The sequence below is a fragment of the Oryzias melastigma genome, linkage group LG20 (assembly GCF_002922805.2).
Source record: "Oryzias melastigma strain HK-1 linkage group LG20, ASM292280v2, whole genome shotgun sequence".
Classification (NCBI taxonomy): Eukaryota; Metazoa; Chordata; class Actinopteri; order Beloniformes; family Adrianichthyidae; genus Oryzias; species Oryzias melastigma.
This window is the reverse complement of record NC_050531.1, coordinates 13,066,169-13,077,230: the sequence shown is the minus strand read 5'-3', so window position 1 is coordinate 13,077,230 and position 11,062 is coordinate 13,066,169. Positions and strand designations below refer to the sequence as shown.

The 11,062-nt window shown below is 36.3% G+C and overlaps 1 long non-coding RNA gene across 1 annotated transcript in view; it reads left to right on the top strand.

The window, feature by feature from the left end:
* LOC118600232 overlaps positions 1-11,062 on the top strand; it is a 103,054-nt gene continuing 91,992 nt past the window's right edge. Inside the window, exon 1 of the long non-coding RNA XR_004949842.1 lies at positions 1-42. This is a non-coding gene — a long non-coding RNA (uncharacterized LOC118600232). The remainder of the gene's footprint in view (positions 43-11,062) is intronic.

The following is an 11,062-nucleotide window of genomic DNA, read 5'->3' as shown; positions in this document are numbered from 1 at the left end:
TAAACAAAGACGATCAAGGATCTTGACAGCATGGCATGGCAGGTATTTGTAACACTCTGTTTTTTAAAATCATACAAAAAAAATATTTCTGTCCTCTGATTATTATTGCCACCATAATTATGAGCTTTAATCCACACATTGACTCATGTTTTACTGATTTTTACTTCATTATTCTTCTGCTGGTTTGCTCCTGCTCTGCATTTGTCAGTATCATTGTCTCTGACTTAAAAAGCGTTTTATTTCTTTCAATTGTGGTTTTTTGTCCTGTTTATCTTTATTGCTCTCACTTGGTCGTAGTTGATCTTCAGATCTGCAGCTTGTTTTGTCTCCATCCTCTTTTTTTCTTGCTTTCATGCTTAGCTTAGTCATACTTTTTCAGTTTTGGGGCTGTTTTTGCTTTAGTTTTCTTGGTTAGTTTTTTCTTCTTTTGTTAATCGGTCAGATATTTTTCTATTAATCTGCCTCTTTTCCCTTTTTTTGTAAACAAAAGTGTGGACAATCCTCTTTAAATTTGGCATGCGCAGACTTTAGCAGTAAATTTGTGAACCACTTTTGCTAAACAGTTGAGCAGTTTTACCCAGAGGGGTTGAATCATACATTTTAAAGCTGCTTTATTTTGGTGTTAATGGTAAAGTGCTGAAACCTTACATAAAACTATAATAACTATAACTCAAATAACTTCTTCCCATTGAAACTCTTGTTCTTTTTATATTGTTTTTTAGTTTATTTTTCATTACCACATATTGAATAAAAGGCCAATTGCATTCTGATGTTAAAGCCTGCAGTAAAGGTTTCACATATTTTTATTTATTTATTTTTTTGTGGAAGAACTGTTGGTTTTTTAGCTGTTTACATTTTCGTTCTGTATTTCAACGTTTATCTTTTAGGAACTTTTTTTTAAGATGATGAAAATTAGTGCATTTTCCTCATGATGGATGACATATAGAAATATAATTAAACATTACTGAGTATTTCTTTATTCAAACTGTTGTAAATCAGAAGCAGACAAAAAAACTGTAAAGGGTCTTGTTTGATTATGTTAAAAATGCAATGTTGGGACCACAGATTCAGCTCCATTCTGATGCATCCACTTGTAGACAACTCGATGTATTTAGGTCTTTGTTTACCTCATCCAAGGTGGCTCAAAACTGCACAACTGGATAGCTCCAATATTTCTCACTATTTTGTTAGGCTGAGGATGTTTGTGTCTGTTAGCTAATTGGAGGGCATATACATATAGCTTAGCTATATGTATATGCCCTCCAATTGCGTGCTAGGGCAGCAATAGTTCCGCCCACAACTCAGAGGTGAATTTCTGATTAACTCTTGCTGCTCTGCAGAAACTATGTCCTAGATATAGCCCCCTTTTTTTAAATGTGGCAAAAAGTGGGAACACTTTTAAAATAAATCAAAAGATGATTGAAGTGGGACTTTAACTTTTATTGGACACTGTTTTAATGCTGAAGAAGCTGCATTTGTTGCGTTGGAAAGAAGCATTGACATTATAGCCTGCTGAGTGTTTATTGTTAAGTTTTTTTCAGGCGTCATTTTATTTTCTGCTACTGATTCACAACAGTTTTAATAAAGAAACTCTCAGAAATGCAATTTTAACACACACAAAAAACATGAAGACATCAGTGTATCAGAAAAAAAAAAAAAATATATATATATATATATGTGTGTTCTGTGGTTCACAAGGTCTGCGACATTTTATTTTTTTTATAAAAATGGGTCAGAGTTTTTATAGGTTTATTTTCTTTGTATTTTTCCGTCATCATTGGAAAAATGCCACAAGAACATATTAAAAACACAGTTTTCACCGGAGTGGGTCTTTACGCATTCTGTATGAAGCTTAAATAATATCTATAGAACAAAATGACTTGTAAACCGAACAATAAACATATTTAATTTAGAAGCAGGATAGTGACAACTATGAAGATGGCTTTTTCCACCAGAATACTGTTGTCTATAGTATCTTTTGTTTGTATTCACTAATGAAGGCCGAGGCCTCTCACTCCACAAAATCCCATCAGTGAGGATCCGTCAGAATACGGTCCAGAGTAGGCTTTATAAAAGTCCTTCATTGTTTGGGCAGAATTTTGTTACTGTGTAGAGTAATGGCAATATAGAAAAGCAATTAGGAACAGCATTGAGCTGTGCAACCATTTCCTGTTATTATGCATAAAAAAGAACGCATTCTTTGTTACGAAATTCCATTCTTGAATATAAATTAAGGAGTAAGTCAAGAGGAGAAGGTCCACTATAATTACCTTTAAAGGCTGGGACCTCAACCATTGTCCTCTGAAAACTGTAAATTATCATTCTTTCTTTATGGAACTGTGAAAAAAAAATACCTTTAACACACTTTTCAAGACTGCATCAACACACAGCAGGACTAAATACATTATCAGCACTTAATGTAGTGACCTTAAGTTATTGTTCCATTTCACTTATGGCCAAGCTTCTATCCATATTCACTTTTCTGAGTGGATTTTGCACACAGAAAAGTAATTCTGGCCTATTATAAATTGAAGTACTTATCTGGTATTATGAAGAAGGTCACAAGGCAAGCTTTGTGTGCTGTCTACACTACAGATGTAGAACGTACTGTAACACAGTGTTTCACATGTCCTATTATTCAGAGCAGTTCATTTTCCAATGAAAATATATGTATTTTCAGTTGAATAGATTTTGACATCCAAAAAAAGTCACCACATTTTTGTTGATCGGCTCATTTTTTCCCCTAAACATAACAGTAAACAAATAAACAGATTGAAAATTGGATAATGTCCAAGTCGCCCTCAACAATCAAGTGGACTTTTTTGTGGTTCTTCAACAAGCATTACCGCTTGAACAAATGTCTTTTTCAACTCTCCAACTAACTAGTTGTTAAATTGAATGAGTTTTAATACCATCTGTTTACTTTGACAATCAAGGCCACACGATTTTAAGACACAAAACCATTTATTATACAAAGTAAGTCCAGTTTTTTGCTTTCGAATGTCCATTTTCACTCACCCTAAATTATGATCCCGCTAAATGTGTATGGTTACTGTTTATTTTTTTTCTGGGTCTAGATTGGTAAACAAATGCAAACAAATGGACTGCCTCTCTCAACAGTCTATTAGGATAGTCAAGGGACAATTGTGTGTTTCTGCTCTGATGTCCGTAATGTGAAATCTGATCAAATGAGGAGCATTTAGAGCTACTTATGGACTGTTCCACCATGTAAACGATGCAATGAGCTCTGTAATAAGAGCTCGGTTAACGTCTGATTGAATCGTAGTGTATGGTCTTGTTGATCCACTATATGGCTGAACTCTAATGGACACCGAACCAAGTTCATTTTGCGGTCATAATGTTATGAAATTCTAGGCTTGTATTCTCTTTTCTAGATTGCAGCAATTAGTCTGTGGTCACTTTCTTATCTACAGGCGGACCGATTTAGCAACAGTGTCCTTTGAACGACATATAAAGTTGAATTAAAAGAGTGATCATGATGACTGATCATCAGGGATTCTACTTACCAGTAAATAAAATATTTCTCGCACAACATAAAGGGTGAGAAATATTTTATATACTGGTAACTAGAAACCCTGAAAACCCTTTGTTAAAAAACAAACAAAAACTCGTACAGACAAGAAAAAAGACATCTCATTAGCAAAAGTAAGTTTTGTTAAATTCACGTCCAAATGATAAAGTTCCTGGAATATGATTCTGTAACAGCTTTTTTTCCACAAGTTATTAATGTATTTTTGTTTCTGAAGTGTCATTGGGTGGCCATTTGGAAAGTCTTGGCTTTCTTTAGTTTCCTTTCAACCTCAAGCAAAAAAGCAACATAACATGATGATCAGTGATCAGCCGCTAGCTCCGGCCATCACTACAACCAATGTAACGATGGTTGTAAACTTTGCAATAGTTCGGATGTTGTTTGTTTTGTGGACTAAACACACACAACGCTAAGGCCGGATCTAGGATGACATCATGGAATGGGAAGAACCCACAAACAGCGAAAGGCAGAGCTTCAGGCGATTGAGGCGTCTTATATTCAAGATAGGAGCAAATCTCAGGAAAATAACTCACATTTCATAAATCATTTGTTCTTTAGTATGCCAAAGATACTACATGATCATATAAGTGGATATGGTTTACTCTGAAAAACTTAAGAAAAGCATAATATATGTTCTTTAAAAAAATGATCAAAAAATGGTATTGACATATAAAAAATATTAGAGTGCTTGAAATTTTGAAGACCAATTCTGATGAAAAATGTGTTTTTGGTGTTTTTAGGTTTTTTTTTTGATGATGGAGGACAAATATAAGAAATAAAAAATAAGCTTCAATTTTGCATTTCTGAATATTTTTTTAAAATCAAATTGTTAAATGTGAATCAGGGGTAGGCGCAGAGATTCCAGTGAAAAAAAACCTGGAAGTGTGATGTAGAAGTTACTATAGCAAGCCACAAGCTGCCTGCTGGGCTCCATTCTGTTGCACCCACTTGCAGATAAAAATTGATCCATCTACATTTTTCTTTTTTTTCTGCTCGTCCGAGCTGGTATCTGGCTCAAAACTGTACAGCTAGATAGCTCCAATATTGGTTGCCATTTTAACAGCTGTAGTGTTATGTTGGGGTTGTGAGGGGCTGTAAGCTTGCGGTAGAGCATGTTAAAGGGTGGATGATGGGAAGGGGTGTGGCTTACTCCGTGCCTACAGTTTTTTTTTCTTTAATTTTGGCTGAAAACTTAATAATTATAATTAACAGGAGACTAACAAAGCTTTGACAATAGATTAACAGAACCAGAGTGGGGCTTTAAGTAAGAAAATTTGTTTTGGAATTCCACGTTTAGTCAATAAACTTTTTAAATTTATATTTCCTAGTTACTTTAAGGCAGATTATACAGCCTTAGACCGCAAATGAATCAGCTAGTATAATACATAGGCTACAGTATAAGCTGTTAAATATAGAAGTAGAAAACTAGATTCAAAGAAGCCTTTGTAACAGGATACACTTTTTAAAAATTAATAAAAAATCCATTTATTTAGAATGTCTGCGTTTTTAGCTTCACAGTCACTCACGCAATAAAAATCACCTTTAATCTAGTTCTGTGACAGCAGCGAAAAAAATAAATGTGTACTAATTTCCTCAGCACTTTAGTTAAATTAATTCCAGTAGCATTATTCATATAAATTATTTGCTATAAATGATGAAGAGCATAATTAATCTGGCTACCTTTAAAAGCATTCGCTCCAAACCTGGCTGACCCCATGAAGCCCTGACTGCTCGGCTCAAGTCGGCGAGAGAATGTGGAAACTCAATTCAGGTCTGCATTAAAAACACTCACTGCACCGTGTGACCTTTATCACTCACTCTCCTCATCTCCGCTCGCGCACACTTAAGTATTTGCCTGCGCTGCAGCAGTTTAGAGACGGAGGAGTGAGAAGGAGAAAGACAGAGCCGGGGAGGTCAAGGGGTTGCCGTGGTTGACTATGCTAATGCTGTTGTTAATGACTTTGCTGTGAGTGATAATTGATCGCCTTCTTTACCATATTAACTCCACAACTCCCCCCACCCAACCCGTCGCCCAACCCAAGCATACCTTAGGCCCGCACCCTTTACTCCCCCCATCCAGTAATGGATGCCCCTGTTTGATCCTTGGAATAATGAACTAATTAGCTTAATTAAAATCAATAGAGGTGCCAATACCAGGTTAGCTGTTCCAGCGACACCATCTCTATCCACAGGAGAGCAAATTTTCAGAACCAAGGGCTGAAACCCAATTAACAAGGCCACTGGAGGAGTGATAAACAAAAACAGAATGAAAGGAGATTAGGAAAAAAAAAAAAAAAAGAGGACACACGAGGGGCATGTGGACATAAAGCAACGTCGGGACAATGCAGAGGGAAAATGGAGGAGGGTAAAAATAAACAACGAGCAGAAAGAAAAGAACATAATTGAATGCTTTTAAAAGGCAAATTGTAAGACACAAAATTTGGTAAATATTAGTGAAGACAGGAACGAATGGGAGAAAGGAAAGGCATTGGTTGAATGGAGAGAGGAGACTAAATGAAGGAGAGGTAGAGCGAAAGAGGTTCCTAATGCTGATTTATGAGTGCTTGACAGTCGTTAGCTGGAATAAATGGCTTGTAGGAGTGGTTTCAGCATTACTCCCTGTACAGGATACTAAGTGCATTGTAAGGTCAGCCATAAGGCCAAACTTACATATGTAAAGCTCTGCCCTTGTAAACCTTTGTTAATATATCAGACAGGAAGGAACTGTAACCATTTCATCTGATCCAGTGGGATAGCCACGGCCCCTTGTCTTTACTGTAATTATTTCACTGCTAGTTTATATGAAGTTTGACCGACAGGTTTTATGGAGTTCACGAGGTACGAGGAGTTGTTGTTTTGTATAAGTGATTTGTTGTATTTGTTGTAATGTGAAAATAAAATAAAGTTTAAAGGTTTGTACAAATGTACTGCGGATGCTGTTAATGTCAATTCAATACTTTCAATGCAATTTAGTTTGGTACTTTTTTTTTGTCCATTGAAGGGCAATTCAAGTCAAGACCTATTTGTCTTGTCTTTAGCAGTTCACCTTAAATATAATCTCACCTTTTTACACAACAGAATGGATCCTTCCAATCATCACCAATATCAGTTGAAAAATGCTGCTTCTCCTGCATATTTTCCTTCCATCTACTGCTATCATTCCACCTATCTCAAGTGGAAAAGGCTGGACAAGGATGGGAAAAACGGATGATTGCACAAATGGAGGTCTATTTAAAGACAAAGAAGAAACTAAGGGAAAGAAAGGGCATGTTTGGCTTGGGCCCTGTATAAGAAAAAGAAGGAGGCTTTGACATTTATCTTCAGGGTAAACTCTAAGCTTTTGGTGTCACAAGTGTAGCTTAACTTCTTACTAGAGTGAACAAGACAGCAACCTAAGCTGGGACTCTAACCTGTTCCAGGTTAGGTTATGTTAGAGACCAGGAACTGGAGATCTGAACATTTTGAACTCTGCATTACTGGTTCTTTTAAGAAAGGAAGTACCAGAAAAAGGCTTGTTCCTTCTTTACCTCAAACAATTTTTTTTAGAATTTTACTTTTTACTGAATGAAATCTTTTATAGAAAATTAAGTTTGTTTTATTTCCATCACAAGACATGTTTATGAGAGGATTGTAATTTAAATATTAATATTATTCCTTAGACAGACCTTAACTTTCATATTTCTGTTTGTTTGAAATATCTAAAAAAAAGTAAAAAAAAACAAACAATTTCTTACTTGAAAAAAGGAAAAAAGTTTCCATCTCCACACACACACACACATATTAATAATAATGAAAAAATGATGGCTTCTATTTAAATGAGATAGTTGTGCAAGGTTTATTTTTTATGAGTTTTTTTCTTATTTGACCTTTAGTCAAAAATTTGGGTAGCGTTTATTATGCCTTAGCATAGAAAGTACATAGAAAACTGGACTTATTAACCCCTCTCCCTTACGTTCCAAATAGGAAGTACCCGCTGGTCCCAGAAAGCGAAAATTTCATATTCAGAAATAAACAGCTATTACTCAGTCATTCTGTTTGTCAGAATAACCATTCTTGCTCTGTGTTCTGTTTTTAATATGTTCTTGCTAAACCATTTTTTTTTCATGATATATTTTCTTTATAGCAATTTATTCAAGTTATTAACCTGCCAATCAGATGCCTTAAAAAGAACATGTGGTGCCTGCTGGCCCCACCTCAAACGTTAGAAGTGTTTTATGGACAGATTCTAAGACGAATCACTGCTTGGTAACGTTGTCCGGTCCCAAAATGGCGAATATCTGTGCCGCAGAAAAATGGGGATTGAATTGACTTAATTTTGTTGGAGCCCGAGGTAACAACCTTGTTTTGTCCATCTCTATTCATGTCTTAGTCACCACTGCCCTTAAAGTTGATAACGGGCAAATTTGTAAGGGGCATTCAAGTGGTCCGCACGAAATATCAAGATTGTAGACCGTGTATTCCATGAAGACTGTAGAGGCGAATATGTTCATAAATATTTATTTCTACAGGAATGCTGTGGTCAACAGCTTGTAGTTTACACTTAAACAATGCAAAAGGGTAAGGGTGAAGTAGGTTAGATGCTTGTTAATGCTGATCGAATTCTAAGTGTGCGCTTGTTGCGCGCCTGCCACGTGTTCTATAGTTGCAGCCTGACTGTTAAGCTCCAGACACACAGGCCTTGTGACACGCCATAAAGAACATGTTAAATGCTGGTTCTTGCTTGGTTTAGCCCAGGGTGTTCAAACTGAAAAAGTGGGGAGGGGCTTTTTCTTCCTTTTCTTCTGTTTTCTAGCGCATGTATTGGAAGAGGCTTGGTGCGGAATGTTGAAGCAGTGCAAATTTTTTGCGAATCTTGGTCCAGGCTTTTTCCATCACAGCTTAATTCAGATACATCAAAAACTTGGTGTCTCATTGTTCCAGCTGGGCACAAACTGCAATTATTATTGTCTCCTCAAACCGTTTTTCAAACGGTTTGCGCTCCCGCGGTTTATAAGGGATGGTATCCATACGTCACTACCCTGATTGGTCAAAGGTCAACCTGTCATAACTTTCAAGATGCATTTGTTGGCTGTTTCGTACATAGAGCCCTAAAACGGTTGAAGAAGCTTGCGTATCTAGATATAAACATGATAGTTTTGAATGCTGAAGCCCAAAATGCGCATTTACACACGTTAACATAGACTTTTCAACGGAAGTGGCCCCTAGACGACCTGTTGCTGATGGCGCTGTGTACGTAGCTTTACAGATGGGGAAATTAGACAATCGGAGCACAGTTTGTGTGGGTGTATGACGAGCATTTACGTATCATCTGAACACCCCATGCATGCAACAATTGCGCGTGGTTAGAAAGGAGCCAGTGCGCGCATTTCACTTGTGGCTAGAGTACATTTTACAGACACCATACAGCATTACTCGTGTGTCAAAAGTGCATGTAACTTACAATATCCATACAAATGCTTCACGATACTCTTACCACTCGCACTACAACCATACATTCCATTTTTATTAAGTCCCTTGTCTATGACCCTCTACAAACCCAGACAACCCAAAAACATGCAGCACGTGCATATGGCAAGCCTTTTTTATCATTTCATAGATATCTTTGAGTGTTTTAAGCCTATCTAGTAATGCTAAAAGTACAAGTATATCTATTAAATAATCAAAAGGCTTGCCATACTTGTATGGGTCCAACACTTGCATGGGTGCATAAGACCAAAGCATTAACACCTACCTCCAGATGTGCTAAATATAAAAGCAAGCAACCAGCACAATCTGTTTCATGGTTAATAAATCACATTGAATGTGTTTCTTTCATCAACTTTTTCCCAATTTTTTTGCACAGTTTGCTTTCATGCCTATATTGCCTACTCATCAAAAGCAAATGCACTAAATTATTTATTTATCTGCTTAATGAACATAATCCTCAGAGCGTCTGGTTAGTAAATCACGTTTAAATGGTTTTGCACATGCTATCAAGTTCGCAAACATAATTACATATGCAAACTTTAAAGTAAATCAGCCCCTGTGTGTGTGCGCTAATTATCTGTAGTCTACTTTATTTTGAATTGATGTTGCTAGCAATAAACACAGCTAACTCCACAAAGAGCTAGTTTTTGACCTTTCAAGTGATTTTGTTTTTAATTGGATGAGACAGAATTTTAAGTTTCCTAGAGCAAACGCTGCACTGGACACTCTACATTTTAGCTACTATACTTTTCAACACAAACCAGCCATTTTGTGAAAAATCTAGTTTTGTTTAAATTTACTAGCATTTTTATATTTACAATATTACATAAAAAAACAAAATGAAAAAATAACAGTATTTGCGTATGTCAACCTACATTGGAAATTATGACTAGCAATTAGAATAGGACTTCAGTGTTGGCCTGCACTGCACAACAAAAGCCTAAATAATGGCAGTGATAAATGACACTTCAGGTGTCCAGAAATTATTGTAGTGAAATGTTTAAAATCTTAGCAAAAAATGGCATGTCACTGGTTTTGTAAAAAAACAAAAAACAAACAAACAAAAAAACATGTAATTTTCTTTAAACTGCTGTGTTTGTCACATTAACCACACCAAAGCTAGTAAACTAGATATTAAGTCTTTTGAAATATAGAGGAATTGAAGGAATCGTTATTATTATATCTCACCACACAAGAAGTCACATATTTTTAACAAATAAAACCCAACACAGACGCATACATACGTTAGCACTCCCGCTAACGAATGCTTTTACGGTAGTCATAACCTTCACAGGGCTCATTATTATAGATTGCAGGCCTTTTCATAAAGCTGAGACTGCTGGTGAAGGATTACTAATGACACACACTCGCGGACACCCCCTCCCCGCACACACTGTGATCCGTAATGAGACCTTATTCCGGACACCCAGCCTGCTTTCCTGTAAATTACAGCCGCCACTCTACCATATACATACTTAATCAGCTAATGTTGTTTTATTCCTTATTATTAATTTGTTCCAGTTTCTGATTTATTTAAAGCTCTCTGCACCACACCAATATTTTGTCTCCTTTACAGTTCAGAGGGCTAGCGAAAGAGGGAAAGCCATGTGCTTATTCATGTACTTAGGGAATTGCATCTGTAATGAATTGACTGCCTTTTTAGGCATACATAACACAGCCTACTACTCACCTTAATAATGTAAGCAGGTCGTAACTCCTGCTAACCCAAGGGTATATAAGGCGCACATACACAAAAACATGAGCACAACCACACTTCCAAGTACACACAACCTACCTATATTAGCCACTGACCTCAGGAATCACCAGGGCCTCTCATTGTAAAATTGCAGTTGCACTGGAATATGAATGTTTTATGAAGGGGGAGAAAATGCTGTGTTCTAATGTAAATAGGACTTAGACCCACTTTTAGCCAACATTAAACTGGATGCTTTTGTTTTTAGCTTATTTGAATTCAAGTAGACTATTTTTGAAAACAAACACAAAAAACATTTGATTTAAAACCCGAAAACTTAGTTTTGAAATATA